Here is a 20550-nt window from a genome sequence, read left to right as displayed (position 1 = left end):
TACATAATTCTTTAGTATTTATTTTCTACTAAAATAACATTTTGAAAATTGCGCTGCTATGAACATGGGTATGCATATGCTGCTGTAGTTCTCTGATTTCAACCCCTATGGAAAGATACCCTTGGAGTGTTACAGCAGGATCATATGGTGGATTCATTCCCAGTTTTCTAAGGAATCTCCACGCTGATCTGCATAGCACCTGAACTAGTTTGCACTCCCACCAACAGTGTAAAAGAGTTCCTCTTTCCCCACATCCTCACCAGCATTTGTTGTTATTTTACTTCTTTATACTTGCCGCTCTGTTTGGGGTTAGATGGAATCTCAGTGTAGTTTTGATTTGCATCTCCCTGATGGCTAGTGATGTTGAACATTTTTTTCATGTGCCCATTGGCCATTTGTATCTCTTCTCATACCCATGTTCATAGCAGCACAATTCACAATAGCTAAAATATGGAACCAACCTAGGTTCCCATCAACAGATGAATGGGTTGCCAAATTATGGGAAATGCACACAATGGAATTCTACTCAGCAATAAAGAAGAACAAAATTATGTCATTCATAAGAAGATGGAAGACCTGGAGAACATTATGTTAAGTGAGATCAGCCAAACACAGAAAGAGAAGGGACATAGGGTTTCTCTAATATGCTCAAGCTAGGGCATATTACGGATGTCAGAGGGATTCTACATAATGGAGGAGAAACCTCAGCAAAGCCAGAAAGGAGGGGTAGGGGAGAAAGAAGGCTGGGATTAATTAATGAAAAAGCTATATTCAAATATAACATTGTCAACCTGGACACTCAGTATTGGAAGAGAGGGAAAGGGGAAGCGGGGCAGGGAGGGGAGGGCACCAAGTACTGAGTGAATGTGTGCCACTGTCAACATGACCCACATTATGATGTGAGACTACAGTGCACCAATAACATAAAATTAGAAATATAAATAAAATAACATTTTGGATATACTGGCTAAATTAGAGTATTTTACTAAGGCGAAATTTGATTTCTTCCTTTTTCTTTTAAAAATGTCTATTGTGGTGTTTAAATCATATTTGTGGCCCATTTTATGTTTCTATTGGACAGCACTACTCTGGTCTAACTACAACTTACAGAGAATACACTGGACGGAGGATCCTGTTGAGTGATACTAGAAGAGTGAAAAAGCAAAATCTAGGCTTTAGGAAACTCTGCAATTTGTATTTCTATTTCTAATTCACTTTTTTAATTAAAAAAAGGAATGCTTCATAAATTTGAACATCATCCCTGCACAGGGGCCATGCTAAGCTTCTCTGTATCATTCCAATTTTAGTAAATGTGTTGCCCAAGCAAGCACTCAAATCCATTTTCATTGCAAGTCAAAATGACTAAAAACTTAAGGACATGAGCAATGTAATTCATTTGTGAGGTGATCCTAAGTATTAATATCTGTCAAGTCATAGATTTGATATCTCGGCTACATTTGTCACATTTTCACAATTGCCCATAACAATCACTGCATAACAATTAAAAACCTGTATGCATTGCCTCAAGTTATTTTACCACCAGTGGTATGTGAAATGCGCCGGGGGAAACACTGATATACAATTTATCTCTACTGAATTGTTCAAATTTTTATATCAAAACTTGATCATTCCGATTTTAGATAAGTATAGAATTATTTCCATGCTATTAGAAAGGCTTTTTTTAAAGCTATGAATAGTATTCCTATATTTCATGAAAAAGAACGTTCTTTTACATAATTTTCTTAAATAAAATGTAATACAAAACCAAGCTAGAGCTGGGCGTGGTGGCACACGCTTGTAATCCCTGCACTTGGTAGGCAGAGACAGGAATATTGTGCTGGTTCAAAGCCAGCCGTGCTGGCTTAAGAGACCCTGTTTCCAAATAAAATATAAAATAGGTCTGGGAGTGTAGTGCAGAGGAAGAAGGGTTCCATCCCTAATACCGCCAAAAAAAAAAAAAAGCTGGATATGTAAAAATTTTAAATTTCTTCTCTTCCTTCATCTTTACTATTTCTCTCATATCAGATCACATTAGTACTTTAAATATCAGAAATTTTATTTATTTATTTTTTTGTGGGTCTGGGGATGGAAGCCAGGGGCATTCGACCTCCGAGCTACACCCTGTACCCTATTTTTTATTACTTATTTTGAAACAGGGTCTCAGTGAGCTACAGAGGGCCTCACTAAGTAGCTGAGGCTGTCTGTGAACCACGATCCTCCAGTCTCAGCCTCCCAAATGCTGGGATTACAAGCGTGCGCCACCACGCCCAGCTAGAAATTTTAAATTTAAGTGTAGAATTAAGATTACTCAGATTTTTATTTTATTATGTCATTCCTTACATGACTAGTATATTGGTCACTCAAAAATACTAGGTAATTTGTTTTATTAGGTCATTAAATCAAAAATTGTTTAATGATATCTAAGTTTCTGTTTTACCCCTCTATGAAAAATTGATGCCAGTTTCAGGTGATTTAATATCATCTCAGTACAAATAAATATGGTATAATAGCTAACCCACAGGAAGATAACACTCTCAAGTGGGAATACACTGGTAGTAGATACACCAACTGTACTGAAAATAAATCTGGGCCATTTTTCTTCGCTTGTGTTGCACCAAAGCAAGAGAACACTAGGGGGCAGTGCTGTCAGTGAAAGTTCTCAAGGGGATTTGGAGGGAGAGAAGAAAACAAATCTTCACCCTGCTAACCTAGCCAAGTAAGCGGGGTGAAATGATCACAAGAGAATTTGCTCACCTTTCCTAGGTTAGACAGACCATATGCACATTCTTCACAACCTCTTGGGAAGCACTTCTGATTAGACCGCCTAACCCTTTGGCCTGGTGGCAAGCTTTTCCTGTAAGTCTTTCTTACTAAATTTCTATCCCATAGAAGACACAAAAGAGGAGGCATTGCCAGAGGTAACCGCAATGCCAGCATCCCTGACAGAGGTAACCGCAGTGCCAGCATCCCTGTGGGTTGTACCACATCTTCACCTCACCCTACCCACCATGCCTTTATGACCTGCCACCCTTGCTGCTCCATGGTCCTTTGGAGAATATTCATCTTTTCTCCTCTATCTCTCATCATAGGACATCTTCATTCTCACCTTTCAGCTCTTGCCTTCTCTGTCCTCAGTTCAGTCAGATGCGACTGAATTTCAAGCCAACAAAAGTGTGTTAGATTATTAATCCATAACGCCAGCCACTGCCTACCAAAAGTGTGGGTCAAAGCTACCAAGTCAAAACTAACATCTCAAAAGCTATAGAAACTCACCTGGAGCTTTTTTTTTAAATTATATTTTCATACTTAAGAACATGAAATTCTTACAAGCCATGACATTATGGGGCGTTTTGAGAGTGTGTGATGTAGGCTACAGAGATACTTAACCTGTAAGATGAACATTAATTTGCCAGACTCAGGAAGGCAGATGGCTACCTGAGTTCTAGTACTTTCTTAAAATGTGTTCAATTTTCTAATATTCGAGCAACAAGTCAATGTTTCTTTTTCTTTTCGAAAAATAGAATTTTAAAAGTATTACATAAGCTGTGCTCGGGATTGTGCATTTGGCCTACTTAACTTTTAATAAGCATTCTTTGTGGTCCACATGATTTAGTCTTGAACAAGTCTCCCAGTCTGTTTGGAATGTGTCATTTGAACAGCAGGCACTTCCGGCGAAAACAAAAGTGCATGATTAATATAATTAATCCTCGTTGACTTTGATTCATTTCTTCAGATCTTTTGTACCTGGAATTGTTATAGCTTATTTTCTTGAGATGTTTAAAGAATAAATGGTTTGCTCTCCAGTATGTAGTGGCAATCATCCGGATTTTTCCAACTAGAAATGTCAGCACGGTGTAGCTTCTGTCAGGTTTGAGATAGTTTGGGTTTCATTTTGTCAGCCAGAATCCCAAGGAAAGAGAATTCCACTTAAGAGGGTTGAGGTGAACTTAGAGAGGGAGCAGTAGGAGAGATTAGGTACCCAAAGATTAGCACAGTGGGAAGCCGCTACCAACCCTAAGCCTTACAAGACAGACAGGGGAGGAAATTGTGCCTCCAGAGACTGGGAGAAGCACAGCTCTGGTGACATGGAGGAACTGCTCCTAGATAGAAGCGCTGCCCACACACCAGTGCCAAACAAAGTGGGACAGGAAGACCCAGCCCTGTCTCCTCACCCTCAGGCCCTCAGCCAGGGCCTCACCTTGACCACCCAGAGCAAGCCAGGGGAAGGCCAGAGCTGGCAGGTGTGGACACAGCAAACAGAGAGTAAGGGACCCGGGCACTCTGACTCTTAATTCACACAGTCTTCCTTTTAGAAATGGCCTCTGGGTTCTCTCCTGATCTTTTTACTCTCGGGACATTCTTACAGAAAGTCAAGGGAAAAGATCATTTGAGGAAAACCTTAAATGATGTCAGGTTTTAGATGGAAACCTTACTAATGTCAGGTTTTAGATGGAACCTTTTGATCTCCACTTCATAGATCCTGTCCTTTTTATTGTTCAACAAGAATCATGTTGTGGTATATAGCAATCTTCTCAACACGTGGACATGACGGGCCATATCTATTTTTTTTTTCTTAGATGGATTATCAGTGTCGTGTTGATTTCCATTTCCCTGATGGCTACATGATGTTGAACATTTTTATATTTTGTTGACCATTAGCATTTCCTCTTTTGAGAAGTGTCTATTCAGTTCATGACAGACTTTTAAGTGGGTTCAATGTTCCTTGATCTTCAAGATCACACGGGAATCCTGGGAGGAAGGAGACTGGCTTTATTCTCTCTTAATATCATAGGAGTTCTCGGGAATCTTGATTCATCATTCCCCACCTGAGCTATTATAATCTTACTGTCTTGTTTGGTTAATTTACACCTCTTCCTTTCTTTGAGATAGTCCACTTGAAACACTAGGGGAAAATATTAAATGCAAAGTGTGTTGTCACTCGCATAAAATATTGCTCTCATTTTATCTCATAAAATAATGCTCTCATTATCCCAACCTCAGCCCCCTGTCTTCCTCCCATTACTGAAAAGTAGAAAGAAAATTAAATCTCCGTGGTTCCATTCTGAGCACATTGTCATTGAAGAACAGAGTTATGCTCATACACATTTGTCACCTGTGTATGAACAGAACTCTGCAAGAAAGCAACGGAGAGATAAGCCAATGACTTTCTTTCAAAATGCATATGAAATTTAATCACTGGATAAAAGTTTCCTCTCATATTTCTCTCTCTCTGAAGAGTCCTCTTCAGTATTGAAGAGAAGCCTTGTCTTAGTTTTGTGTCCAAGCCCCTCTTCCCTTTCTCTCCCCTACCTTGTTGATTTCTACCTTCTTCCTACTTGAATGAGTGGTCTTCATAGTCGCCACCTTGAAGGCTTTATCTCTTCATCTGCTTAACTTCCAGAGAGAGAGATTGTTGGAAAGAACAAAACAAATGGAATGCCTTCGTTACTTTCCTGCCAAGGAAGACAAGAAAATCTAATCTTTCTGTAATCTTCTGCACAACCTATGCATACTCCAACCCCAAAGTCACTTTTCTGTATTACTTTGAGCAAAGTAAAAATAACTTTGTTACCTGCCTTGGATGCAGATTTACCAAGTCCTCTTGTGATTTACCATAGTGTATTTGTTTTTTCTTTTAATAACTAGGTATTAAATGTCTTCTAGGGATCACAATTAGCTCAAATATTTTGGTTGCCATTACAAAGAAAGTTTAATTCCTTAGTGATCTGTGCCCTTATCGATGCTGGTATTTATAGTTGAATTCATTTTTCCAGGTTGTCCAAGTTCTTATTGATAACACTCAATTAAAGTAATACTTATATGAAGTATTAATTTTGAAAAAGAGAAGAGAAAGGCTGCAGACTTGTGTTATATATGACTTCATTTTTTATCGACGCAATATAATTATTCATTCCGACTGATACATTCATATATACACATGGCATCTTTTGGTGTGGTTCCCGCCCAGGCCCCTCCCTGTTGCCTCTTCTCTCCCTGCACATGCTATCCAGGTTGTTAATGATCCCTTCACACAGGGACACAACATGATTCAATCTGTTTCCTTCCTCGAGCATCCTTGATTCCCTCCCTCTCTCCCTCCCCCAATCCCAGATCGTCTTTACTATTCTACTGGTCTCACGCCTTATTATCATGAAGCCTCTTTTCTTTCCTCTTTTCTCTCTTGCTTCCACATATGAGAGCAAACACACGACACTTGACTTTCTGACATTACTGGCTTAGCAGAATGTCCTCTCGTAAATGAGTATAACCACTATGGAAATCAGATTGGTGTTCAAAGGAGCAACCGGGTCCTCCGTGCTTCTTTACTTTTCAAAAGACTGGCCTGGCCAGTGATGTCGCCAACAATACATCATTTTAAAAGATGCTTTAAATCAGTAAAATAGGGGAGACCAATGTGAGAAACCCAGTGTAAAGAGGCAAACCAATAAATAAGATACCTTTTTGGGGGAGGGATGGAACCCAGGGCCATTCTACCTCTGGACTACACCCCCAGGCCTATGTTTTATTCTTTATTTTGAAACGAGGTCTCACTGAGTTGCAAAGAACCTCACTCAGTAATAACTGAGGCCGTCTGCAAACCTCCATCCTCCTGACTCAGCCTCCCAAATACCGGGATTACAAGTGTGCGCCACCACGCCCGGCTTAAAGTAAAATGCTTTTAATAAATGTTTTTAAGACAACCAGGAAGAAACTTTAAGAAGCAAAGAGATCTTTCTGTGTACTACGTTATTAATCTAGATTTGTCTGTTTATTGAGGACCTACGAGCTTGGAGCAGTCACCAGAGAAGAGGAATCCTTTGGGATAAAAAGCCTGGTATCAAAAAAAAAAAAAAAAAACCCACAACTTTTCAAGTTGTTCATTTTAGAACTATCACCAAGAAATGCATTTTTCTATGGTTTTCAGTATAGAAAGCACCTCAAATCAAACAACAACCAAAATAAGGCATGTCAAAGCGGTTGGCTATTACAGAATAACCAACCGTTTTACCAAGAAGGATGTTGCATGCAGTACCATTGCAGAAAGGGTGGGTCTATTATTAGAGTCCTGGTCTGGGAGGGGATACGGGATTAACGCATGAAAGAGGATCTTCAGGAGCAGGCGGTGGGTATTTCTAGCTGTCACAGCCCACATCAGGCATCGCTGTGGGGAGAAGGAGAAGGGCTGACATCGCCTCCAGAAGGGACTTCGCACGGCTGACTCCAGGAGTGGGCAGGCCACCCACCACCTCTGTGATGTGAATTCAAGGATGCTGCGACCCAGGTTCCCATGGCTGCCACTCCCTGAAATAGCTCCCTGCTCAGCTTAAGGCTTTGACTCCTGATGTAAACCAGCCCCGTCTCTTGTCCTCCCCCTCCAGTCTACCACACCTCCAAAAATATAGACAAAGAGAGAGATGCAAACACAAGCATGAGGAAATTCAATTTAATGCCAGTCATTGGAATCTTTATTGACAAATCCTGATCAAGACTTCAGAAAAAAAAGACCCCTACAGTCTCAGGGTGGGCTTCTGCTTTTAAAATGAGAACTAAAATCAATCAGTACATGTGTTTAGGGTCAGTAAGACCGTTGGAGTCCGGGCGGGCTGGCGGTGGCCGCAGACAGCTAGTTTAGCCAATGCACCATCCTGTTTAACTCCATGGACCATCACGGCAGGCCTGTGTGCGGACACTTGATGCAGACACCTCCCCAAGTGCTATACTGTTTCAGTGCGTATTCTCATCGCTGTAACCCAAATACCCCAAGCCACGATTATAAGGAAGGAAGACTTATTTCTCACGGTTCTGGAAGTGTCCAAGGATTCGGTCCATTCTCAGCTGGGTTGCCTCTGCAGAGCTCAGGCGGGGACAGCAGTGGGAAGCCCAAAGAGCAAGGAGCGAGGTCGAGGTGGACCGGCAGCTCATCCCAACAGCACGCTCCAGCGACTCCCAGCCACATACCCTACCTGCCTACCTTACCACCTATAATCCCACGCATCCATCAATGGGTTTGTCCACTCATGAAATTAGACAACGTGATTCAGATCCAGTTATATCACATCGGAGATTAGAGTTCTCGTGATTCAATCATTTCACCTCCCTGACATTCGTCTTTCTTTGATCGCCCTGACGGACACCCTGTCTCTAGAAACTGCTGCTCATCCGCTCTGCTCCGGCTCACAGGGCTGTGGGAATCAGTGTAGTCTGTCTCCCATGTACTCTGCAACTTTACGAGAACACAGGAGCCTCCCGAGCCTTCTCCTCTCGTCCCATTCAGCTTGACGTCCTCACATATGTAGTTGCCATTCCCCATCTCTGTTGGGCTCACTGAGGAAAGCAAGCTGTACCTGCCACCAGCAAGGTTCCCAGCGGGGCTCTGCCAGAGCTCCCATTCTTCTAGAAATGCAGAAGAGGCTATGGGAGAGAAGCACAGGAAGTGCTGAGGGACTGATACCAGGGCATTCCCCGTGGAGGGCGGGCAGCACTTGCCATCTCCCCCGCAAGCCCACCTGCCAGGCAGCAAGGAGGGCTTTGCCTTCCAGGGGTGTGGCCCAGGTAAGCTGGGGCAGCCCAGGAATTGATGCGCAGGAAGTGTCCCAGCCCATTGTCAGCATCCAGACAACGTCCATGTCTTGGTTAAAAATGAATAAACGAGTCGGGCATGGTAGCGCACACCTGTAATCCCCATACTTGGGAGGCTGACACAGGGGGGTCTCAGGTTCGAGGTCAGCCTCAGCAACTTAGTGAGACCATCAGCAGTTTAGCCAAACCCTGCTTCAAAATATAGAAATAAAAAGGGTTGAGGTGTAGCTCAAATGTAGAATGTCCCTGGGTTCCAAAATGTAATAAAATAAAATAACAACTGGTGGAGGATGTAGAGAAAGTGTTTGCATTAGCTGCTGCTCAGTCTAAACTTTTCAAAATGAAACCAAAGAGTTAAAGGCAAAATGTGCGTAAATATAGGCCTAGACATCTGTTTAGAGCACACAAGAAACACAATGTCATGACATGACTTTTCATTAAATAGTCACTGTAGGAATATTAGTTTTGAATAAATTATGACCTCAAATGTGTCTAAGGAAATTATCAAAGGAAAACTAAATATATCCGAACATACTCTTTTCAAACTGTAATAGTTGCAATAATGATTACAGCCCCAGGTCTCAGTGTTGGTCTGTGGGTTACGTGAGGTTAAATGTGTAAGGCGCTTGGAACAACACCAGTCCAGAAGAGCCCAATAGAACTTATTTGCTGTTGATGCACAGATGTCATATTTTGTAATTAGGGCTATAATCGAATTTTAGATTTTAAAATGGGATGTAGAATCAGCACTTATTTAAGTCAGTAGTATTCTAACTCTCTTTTAAGCAGCAAAATCCATTTCTCCAAATGAAAAGGTGTGAATCCCAACACAAAGCCAGATGAGGAAGCACTACAGCTTGAAGCGGGGCCATTTTCCTACATAGAAGCAACTTCCTATGGAGGCAGCTCTGGAACCCAGTCAGAAACTGAGTCGTGAGCCAGATGTGGTGGAGCACACCTGTATTTCCAGTACGTGGGAGGCTGATACAGGAGGATTGAAGATTCGAGGCCAGCCTCAGAAACTTAATGAAGACCTTAGAATTTAGTGAGATTCTGTTTCAAACTAAAAAGTAATATAGGGCTGAGGGTACAGCTCAGTGGTAGAACGTTCCTGGGTTCCATTCTAAGTACCACCACCACCAAATAAATAAATAAATAAATATAAATAAATAAATCCATGGCCCCACCATTCCAGAGATGAGGAAAATAAACCCCAAGAGAGGTAAATACTCTGATTCTCAAAGCTAGCACATTCAGATTGCTTCCCAGATAATAATACCAAATATATCTAGAAACCAGGGCTATTTGAAAAGCAGTAGTCAGCATATTTAACCAGTAACCAGTTAGCATGATTCTGCATGATTGGAGCCCGGGTCAGGTGACCCTTCCCAAGTCAGACGTTAGCTGTGGAGTTGCTAAGTCCTACAGCACTTTCGTGAGAGGTAGGATGTCACCGCTGAGCACCCAAGTGGCCAGGGAGTCGAGACAGTGGATGACCAGCTGGTGCGAAAGTGGTTGTAACACTGGTGAATTCAACAAGGTAGCCATAGTGGATGGGTACCACTAAATGTCAACTCTGGGTGTTTCAAGACGCCCTTTGCAAGCTGGAAAAGATCCACATTGGATTGGAATCCTGCTGAGAATAGCTGTCCGATAAGTGGAATTCTGGAGAACTGCATTTGTTCCTTCTCATTCGGTATTCCTAGGACATAAAGTTCTCTCGGGGGTTCTAAAACACTTAGGCATTTATTGTCTTCCAGAAGGAGGAATCCTTATGACCAGTTTTAAAGAAGAAAAAGTTTGAATCGCCCCATTTAGATGAGAGAATAATAAAAACTAATATCCATTGCCTTCAATGAGTTCGTCTGTGATAAAGAAGACTTATTAAGTTAAAGTAAAATTCTTAAACCCAGGTCATTGTCTGTGAAAGAAATAGTGAGAGGTTGCTTTGTATGTATCACCCAAATTAAACTGAAAATGATAGCTGGAAGCTACTAATTACAGGAGTTGATCTATAGCTCCATCTTCCTGAAAGAATTAACAAAAATACTTGTCATCCCCCACACTGACTGAAATAAATGGCTTCTGCCAGGGATTCCTGGATCTGCCTACACAAGGGGCAAATGATGGTAACAAGAGGAAAAATAAAGACAGAGACTTGCAGGGCGTTCTGCAGAGGGGATTGACAGGTTGGACTTGAATGGGGAGAGGGAGAATGTGCTGAGGATGGGGTGAGAAAACTCGCACCATGTCAGGAGCCAATCAAAGCACACGTGCACAATGTACTGCTTGGAGCCAGATGACTTCCCACCACATTATAGAATTTAGATTCCCCATGTCAAAGGCAGAACTATGCCTCTTCCATATTCCAGGAAAGAATCTGCACATCACTTTTCAGCTTGTGAGGTGGGGTGGACTGGGAGGGAACGGGAGAAAACTCGTCTAAGTGTATGACTTACGAGGAAGAGCGTTTGGCCAATGGGTAAGCGGCTGTTGGGTTAAGCAAATGACTCATCGCGGGATATTTATGGAGCCCCCAACTATTTTCCAAGCCTGTAAAAATGTAAGGAAACAAAATCTCCCTATAATCCAAAAGCAGATGTTTCTGTATTTACCAAAATGTACCGCTGAACACTGAGCCTGTCCCTCGGGTTTATCAATTTACCTACTAAAACATACATGAGTCTTCTCAGGAAGTACCACGTTTCTCTTGATTGAACAGAGAACATTTATGGAGTACTTGTTGTATGCGTCGTTCTATGTAAAAAAAATGATCATGGAAGACAAAGGTCTAGCCCTTAAAGAATAAGCTACAATAGGAAAGTTAGATTATATACCCCCAAATAGAACAAATAATGCAAAGTGATGTTTAAAAATGACAACCCTGAGGGTGCTGAGGCCTACAATTAGCCTCACTTTTTATCTGCTGATAGTTTAGTGGCTAATATTTTTTCAGCGCTTACTATGAGTTAGGCCTGGCGCCTCGGAGACCTCCTGCTAAAAAGCAGGTACTCCAGAGGGACTTTAAAATGGGACCAAAAGCAAGATCATAAATCTCATCAGAAGAGAGGGAGGGAGCTGTCACTGGAGCCCTAGATAAGAGAGGTACAACCGTGGCGCTTGGGTTCGGCCCAGAGGTACCTGCTAATCGAGACAGCGAGAGCAAGGGAACACGGTACTGAGGCTTGAGGAGGCAGGCGCATCGAGCTGCAGCCTGAAGAAGGGTTTGCACAGGTTTGGGGATAAGAAATTGCCTTTGAAGGTCTAATATGATTAGAGAAATAGAAGGAATTTTCAAGAAGGGAAAAATTTTGCGCAAAAATAATGAGATAGAAATTCTAAGAGAGTCGCTTCTAGCCGGGCGGGGTGGTGCCTGCTTGTCATCCCAGCATTTGGGAGGCTGAGATGGAAGGATCACGGTTCGTGTCCAGCCTCAGCTACTTAGTGAGGCTCTTTGCAACTCAGTGAGGCCCTGTTTCAAAATTAAGAATAAAAATAGGGCAGGGGGTGTAGCTCGGATGTAGAATGCCCCTGGGTTCCATCCCCAGACCGCTCCTTACTGCCCAAGCCCTAGGCATGGTCGGGACCAGTGGATAAATCCAGGTGAATGGACAGTGCACCTGGTGGGAGGAGGACAGTCAAAATCAAATGTTACAGACCCTTTGGAGCAGGTTAAGTTCTGTGGGCAGGAGAAAGTCTCCGAGATTTGAAATGAATAAGCAGAGCTGATACATCAGGGCTGAGCAAAGTGTGAGCAGTGGCCAGGTAGGAACAGAGGCAGGGGGCCTGGTTAGGAGTTCACGGGAGACCACCTAGAAAATAGGTGTGCTGGGACCCAACAAGAAGGAAGGCAAAGAGGATACTAGAAAAGATGGAAGTGGCGTAATAGCAAAGAAAAGGTATGACCGCCCATCCTTGAAGAGCCCCGTGAAAGAAAACTGAAGATGGCTTTGGAGCCGCCAGCCCAGGTGACTCATGATAGCGATACCAGCGTGTCACTGTGTCCCAGCAGAGAAGGAGTTAATTTCACCCTGCGCTTAGGAGTTAAGACACCCTGAGCTTAGGCGTGCTTTGAGGACAGACAGTAAAGCAGAGGCACCAAAAACACACAGAACTGGGACTTGCGAGGTAGGTACACACGGGACATCTATTTGGACACTTTACTACAGGGAGACCTGGGTGATGGGAGAAGATCCCAGAGAGACTGTGGACGGGAGCCCCGCCGCCTGCTGCCGTGTGTCATCACTAGCACCATGGACTGCGTGGCTCGAGCAGCAGGAGCTGATCTTGGAGGCTAGTGGTTCAAGATCAAGTTGTCCACAGAGCTAGCTTCCTCTGGAGCCTCTCTCCCTGGCCTGAAGGTGGCCCCCTGCTTGCTCACATGGTCTTCCTTTTGCGTTTATCCGTGTCCCCGTTTCCACTTCTTTTCTGGGGGGTAGGGTTATCGAAGGTTGATCCCAGGGGCATTCTACCTCTGAGCTACACTTCCAGCCCTATTTTATTATTATTTTTTATTTCAGACGGGATCTTGCTAAATTGCTAAAGGCTTCACTAAGTTGCCGAGGCTGGCCTCGAACCTATGATCTTCCATCTCGGCCTCCCAAGGCCTGGGATTACAGGCATGTGCCGCCACGCCTGCCTCCATTCTTTTCTTCTTACAAGGGCACCAGTCATATTGTGTTAGAGTCGCGCCTAATGATCTAATTTAACCTTTAGTACATCCTTGAACCTCAGTTTCCCAGTGCATTCACATTCTGAGGTTGGAGTCAGAACCTCAGCATATGAATTGGGTGGGAACAAGTCACGCCTTAAGAGAAAGTAAGAAAACTCACAAATGGGAAGAAACTGAACATTAGCGCTCTAATAAAGCCAACAAGCAGATTTCCACACTCCTCTGTTTACCATGGAGGTACCAGAACTGATGTTCTTTGAGATCTTACCCAATTAAGCAGTTCACGGTGAATAATAAATAGCATCACAAACTCAGTTGTGAGCACCGCGTCCTGTCCATCCGGGCATCATGAAGCACAGTGCTTGTACGGAGTCAAAAGTGACTATGTGTGTGATGTATGCAAAATAGCTATGTGTGTGATGTATGCAAATTGCCTGTGTATGTGATGTATGCAAATTAGCTATGTGTATATATGCAAATTAGCTATGTATGTGATGTGTGCAAAATAGCTATGTGTGTGATGTATGCAAATTAGGTATGTATGTGATGTATGCAAAATAGCTATGTGTGATGTATGCAAATTAACTGTGTATGTGATGTATGCAAAATAGCTATGTGTGATGTATGCAAATTGGCTATGTATGTGATGTATGCAAATTAGCTATATATGTGATGTGTGCAAAATAGCTATGTGTGTGATATATGCAAATTATCCATGTATGTGATGTATGCAAATTAGCTGTGTATATGATGTATGCAAATCAGCTATGTGTTTGATATATGCAAATCAGCTATGTGTGTGTGGTGTATGCAAATTAGATATGTATGTGGTGCGTGCAAATTAGCTATGTATGTGATGTATGCAAATTAGCTGTGTGTGGTGTATGCAAATTAGCTATGTGTGTGGTGTATGCAAATTAGCAGGGGATCAGCAATGACACTGGGGGAGTAACTTTTAAAGGTGTTTTTTTAATGCCAAGGAGAATCTGCATCCTAAGAGTAAGAGAAAATTGCAACGAAGAAATTATTATTATGCTAACTGCTTTGTCCTAGTATATTCTGATTTCATCTCTTTCCAAAGACTGAAGCTAGAGATATTTCCCTTTCAGCGAGAGCCTTTTATTTTCTTCTCCCTCTTCCCAGGAGCATTTTTCTTCTCTTCTTTCTATTATTTCTGGCTCATTAGGGCTCAGTGCCTTTCTTTCTGTTCAAAATTACAGATCACCTGTCTTTTCCCAGTCCTGCGTCCAGCCCCGTAGCTGCCCCAGAGGGAGCGTTTCAGTAATGACTTGCCATCTTAGGGCGCGCTGCCTGAAACCCGGCCAGTTTCACCCTCCTGCCGATTCTGTTGTCTCTTCAAAAATATATATATATATACTAGAGACTTCAGAGTGAGCTAGTGGCTTATGTTCTCAAGTATTTCTTTCATAATGGAGAAGTCCTTTCTGGGGCTGAAGGAGGAGATTTCAACTTTTTTGTTCTTGACAGGAAGGAGCGGAATGAAGAATACCATAATCTTACATTATGGCCTTAATCATTCTTTATTCAGTGGGTATTCTTTACGAGTATAATCATATATTCAGTTTCAGTAGAGAACCCAACGCATTTTTTAATTTTAACGTTGTTATTGGTGCACTGTAGGTCTGCATCAGAGTGAGATTCAAAGTGACATGTTTCTAAGGACACGGCATCTCGTGACGTGTTTTCTTCCGTGCCATCTCCCCCCTGCCCCCGTACGTGCTAGTGATCACTCATGCACACAGGATGTTAATTGATCCGTTTCCTTTCCAAAGCCTCTTTCTCCACCTCCTCTCTTCCTTCCCTCAGTTTCTTTCCACTCTTCTTCTGGTCCCCCTCCTCTCCCATCAAGTCACATGTCTGTCTTCCTGGCTCTCACATATGAGAGACAACATGTATCCCTTGATTTTCTGAGTCTGGCTGATGTCACTTAACATAATATTCTCTAGTTCCATCCATTTTCCTGCAAATGACATAATTTTGCTGAGTAGAAGTCCATTGTGTGGAGACCACGTCCTTCTTTATCCATTCATCTGTTGATGGACACCTAGGTTTTTTCATAATTTGGCTATTGTGAATTGTGTTGCTATAAAGATGTGTGTGCAGGTCTTACTATGGTATTCTGACTTTAATTCTTTTGGAAAGATACCAGCGAGTAGTTTAGCTACGTCATATGGTGGTTCCATTCTTGGCTTTTAAGAAACCTCTATACCAATCTTTCCAATGACTATTCCAAATTTACATTTCTACCAACAATGTACAAGGCTTCCTTTTCCCCAGCATTCTTGCCAGCATGTACTATTATTATTTGTATTCTTGATGATTGCCATTCTAATTGGAGCTACATGGAATCTCAGCGTGGTTTTGATTTGCATTTCCCTAAAAAAAGTTGAACATTTTTGTGTATGTGTTGTCCATTCCCATTTCTTCTTTCAAAAAGTGTCTATTCATTTCAATAGCCTATTTTTAATTGGGTTATTTGGTGTCCAGTGTTTAGTTTTGTGTTATTTATATGTTTTAGGAATTCATCCTCTGTCATAGCAAAGATTTCTTCCATTCTGTAGACTCTTCATGTGCTGTTTTCTTTGCTGTTTAGGAACTTTTAATTTGATGCCACCCCACTTATTGATTCTCCTTCTTATTTCCTTTGCTGTTAGGGGTCTTATTGAGGAAATCTCTGCCAACGCCTATCTATTGGAGGACTGGTTCTATATTTTCGTATAGCAATTGCAAAGTTTACAATAAATTTCTAGGTCTCTGATCGTTTTGAGTTGACCTTTGTGCAGGATGAGAGTTGGGGATCTAGTTTCATTATTCTCTGTATGAATATCCAGTTTTCTCAATCATTTTTTAAAAGGTTGTCTTTTTTCCAATATATATATTTGGCACCTTTATTAAAAAAATTGCTGGATCTATATGTACTGGCTCTAAATTTGTCTCTTTAATTTCTATTCTATTTCATTGGCCTATGAGTCTATGCTTATGCCAATACCATGAGGAGTTTTTTTTTTATTTATGCTATAGCTCTGTAGTATAATTTCAAATCAGGTATCGTGATACCTCCAGCAAGGCTCTTACTGCTCAGGATTTCTTTGGCTCTTCTGGGTCCTTTTTTTTTTTTTTTTTTATAAGAATGTTAGAATCACTTTTTCTAGTTCTGTGAAGAATGACATTGGTATTTTGATATGAACTGCCCTGAATCTGTAAAATTTTTTGGTAGTATAGCCATTTTGACAATATTTAGTTTGCCTATATAAGAACATCTTCTAATTTTTTTCATCTTCTAATTTTTTTAAAGTATTTCCTCGGTGTTGTATAATCCCCTTTGTAGAGGTCTTTTACCTCTTTGGTTAGACTTATTCATAGGTATTTTAGAGAGTATTATGAGTAGGATTGTTTCCAGGTTTCTTTTTTAGTGTATTCATTATTGATGACTAGAAAAACTATTGACTTATATAAATTGATTTTGTATCTGGCAGCTTTGCTGGATTTATTGATCAACTCCAGAAGCCTTTTGGTTGAGGATTTTTATTCTTCTAAGTACAAAACCATGTCATCTGCAAACAGATATGATTTTGCTTTCCCTTATTCTTACCCTTTTAATTTTCTTCTCCTAGCTAATTGCTCTGGCTAACATAACTACCAGTGGAGTCTTCTACACATTACCTTACCCATTTTCTATTGCTCTGGCAGAATTTCTAAGACCTGTTAACTTATGAAGAACATGACTTATAAAGAACAGGTTTATCTAGTTTGTTTTTCCAAAAGCCAAGAAGTCCAAGAGCATGACATTGGTATCTGGTGATCTTACTGAATCATAACATGGCAGAGGGCACCATATAGCTAGACCAAATAAGCTGGCCAGACAATGTTTGCTTTTGTAAGAAAACTACTCCCACGATAACGCTTTCATTCTTTAACCCATTAGCCAATGAAATGGCTACTCCATTCGCGAGAGCAGAGCCTTCATGACCTAATCAATCCTTAAAGATCCCTAACAACACCACCACAAGGGAACTCAGAGTTTGGGATGATTTTAGGTGGGGACAAACCATAGCCAACAATGTTATAATATAATATATATAATGCATGTGTTTCCTACAGGGCAAGCACTCTACATTCTGCCCATACAAAATTATGAGACTTTTATACACGCACATTTATAAATTTTAGTATTTGCTCATATATTAAAGTTTTACTATTTTTCATGTGTTCGCTAATTTGGTATCCTTGGAAAATGGGAATCTATCTAAAAATAAATTGTGTTCTTAAAGAGTTGCCTCAGAGAATAAATCCAAGAGATCTAGTGTTCAAAATGATGACCATAGTTAATAACAATATACTGTCTACCTGAAAATTGCTAAGAGAGTAGATATTAAGTGCTGTCACCACAAACAACTGGTAAGTACGCAAAGTACTGCATGTGCTAATTAGCTCGACTCAACCATTCATCAGTCCAAACTATAATGTAGTGTTTGCCTGTAATCCCGCTTCTTAGGCAGCTGACCCAGGAGGATCGCAGTTCAGGGCCAGCTCCAGAAACTTAGCAAGACCCTGTTTGTAAACAAAAAAATAAAACAGGGTCGAGGATGCAGCTGTGCATTTAATCCCTAGTCGCATACATATGTATGTGAGAAAATGAGCGGTCCTAAGCCTACAGAACTATCATCTGGACACTACAGAAAGAAGATTCAGTGAAAACTGCTGAGACTGTACTTTTTCAGGGAGGAACAAGAAGAGCACGTGATACTCACACCTGCACATCTAGAGCAAAGCTCAGTGATTCTGCTAGGAATTAGAAAACACCCTTCCTTCTGCACACACAGTTAAATCACACTGAGCAAAACCGCCCCAGGAAAAGATGAGCCTGGCCTCGTTTAGACAGAAATTATTACAGCACCGTAAGCACTTCCTGTTCATCTGGCACAGCCCCAGCCTACTTGCTGTCTACCAGTTGGCAAGGTCTCTCTTGTCTACCTGGCATTGCTGTGAAAAGGTCTCTCTTGTCTACCTGGCATTGCTGTGAAAAGCTGGGCCTCTGCTCCCGGGCCCTGCCACCTCTGAGGCAGACCTGAGGCTGTGCCTGCTGCCTCTTGCTGAGCCACCAGCCTCTCGACCTTTCCCGTTCTCCTTTCTCTCCATCTCTACCTCCTGTTATGTCTTCATTACTAAGCATAACCATCTCACCCAGACACGTGTGCTCTTCTTACGCTCTCTGCAAATGTTTAATTGAGTCCTATCTCAAAATGTCCTATCTCAAAACTAGAGAGGTGAGTTTTGAGAGGTAATATTTACTTTATATTATCTATTTCCTACATTTCTATAATGCATTTCATTATGGTAAAATATACATGATATAAAGTTAAACATTTTAACCTTTTTTTTTTTTTTTACAGTACCGGGGATGAAATCCAGAGACATTTACCTCTGAACCACACCCCCAGCCCTATTTTCTATTTTTCTATTTTGAAACAGGGTCTGAGTTGCAAGGACCTCACTAAGTTGTTGAAGCTAGCCATGAACCACAATCCTCCTGTCTCAGCCTCCTGAATGCTGGGATTGTAAGCGTGCGCCACCACACCCGGCTCCATTTTAGCCATTTTTAAGTGTCCAGTTCAGTGGTTAATAAGTGTATTCCCAGTGTTGTACAATTGCCACTATGATGCGGCTCCAGAACCCGCCGTCTTTCTAACCTGAAACTCTGTACACAGTAAACACTACCTTTTTGTTCTTCCAGCCTGAGGCAGTCACCAATTCCACTCTCTGTCTCTCTGGATTTGACCTCTTTGGGTACCTTGTACAAGTTGGGTCGTTGGGTGTCTGTCTTTTGCGATGGGCATATTTCACTTTGCGTACTGTCTCCGAGGTTGATCCACATTGTAGCATGATCCGAATTTCCCTCCTTTGGAAGAACGCGTGTTATTTCTCTGTATGTGTAGACCTCATTTTGTGACCATTCATGCGTTGATGAGGGTTGGGTGGCTTCCACTTTGGGGCAGCTATAAATAACGCTGTGAACATGGGAGTGTGAGGATCTGTTTTGAGCCCTTGCTTTTAGTTCTTTGGGGTATATACTAAGTCAGATTGTTGGGTCGTAAAGTAATTCTTAGCTGAATATTTTGAAGAATTGCCATACTGTTTTGGCATATAGCGGATGCACAGTGCACAAGGATTGTGGTTTCCCCACACCTTCGTTTATGCTCTATCTTTAATGATGGCCATCTCCATGGGTCAGAGGTGGGACCTCATTATGATTGTGATGTGATTTCTCTATGTTGAGCCTTTTTCCATGTGCCTACTGACCATTTGTGTATTCTCTTTGGAGAACTATCCATTGGCTTTTTTTTTTTTCTTTTTCTGTACTGGGGATGGAACCCAGAGGTATTTTACCTCCAAGCTACACTCCCAGCCGTATTTTTTATTCTTTACTTTGAAACAGGGTCTCACTGAGCTGCAAAGGGACTCACTAAGTAATAGCTGAGGCTGTCCTCAAACCGTGATCCTCCTGTCTCAGCCTCCCAAGTGCTGGGATTACAAGTGTGGGCTGCCACATTCAGCTTTCCATTGACCATTTTTATTGAAAAAAGAAATTCCAATTAAGGAGAAAAGGTTGGAGGTAGGACCTGGTCTTGAGTTTTATGGTGCTCCTAGTAGAATCTAGGAGAGTACATTGTTGATCATAGGTATTCGGTAATGTTTAATTATTCTGCTTGCATAAAGAGAGACAGATGATAATAACACTGTGATAATTAAGTTTTCCCAGACTCTGAGGGTTTTTTTTTTTCTTGTTCTAGGGCTCAAACCCAGGGTCATTTTACCTCTGAGCTACACCCCAGTTCTACTTTTTTATTTTTTTGAAACAGGGTCTTACTAAGTTGTGGAGGGCCTCACTAAGCTGAGGCTGACCACGAACCTGTGATCCTCCTGTCTCAGCCTCCCAAGTACTGGGATCACAAGCATGCGCCACCATGTCTAGCTTCAAACTGTGGGATTTTTAGGATCATTTTATTATTAACCGTTAGACACCACAGCCCTGCAGCAAGAAGGCTTGGCTTACTTAAGTTCATATGTCTCGGTTGTTATCCTTGTTGGAGCAACAAGGCTTTTTAATGTAGAGTAAAACTTTCTCTGGAAAGCCAGGCGTGATGGCGCACGCTTGTAATCCCAGCATTCGTGAGGCTGAGACAGGAGGATCCAGGTTTGTGGCCAGCCTCAGCTACTTAGTGAGGCCCTCTTCAACTCAGTGAGACCCTGTTTCAAAAATAAAGAATAAAAAAATA

This window comes from Muscardinus avellanarius (genome assembly GCF_963383645.1).
Source record: "Muscardinus avellanarius genome assembly, chromosome: 17".
Taxonomy (NCBI): Eukaryota; Metazoa; Chordata; class Mammalia; order Rodentia; family Gliridae; genus Muscardinus; species Muscardinus avellanarius.
The sequence above is the reverse complement of the archived record's forward strand: the minus strand, read 5'-3'. Positions refer to the sequence as shown.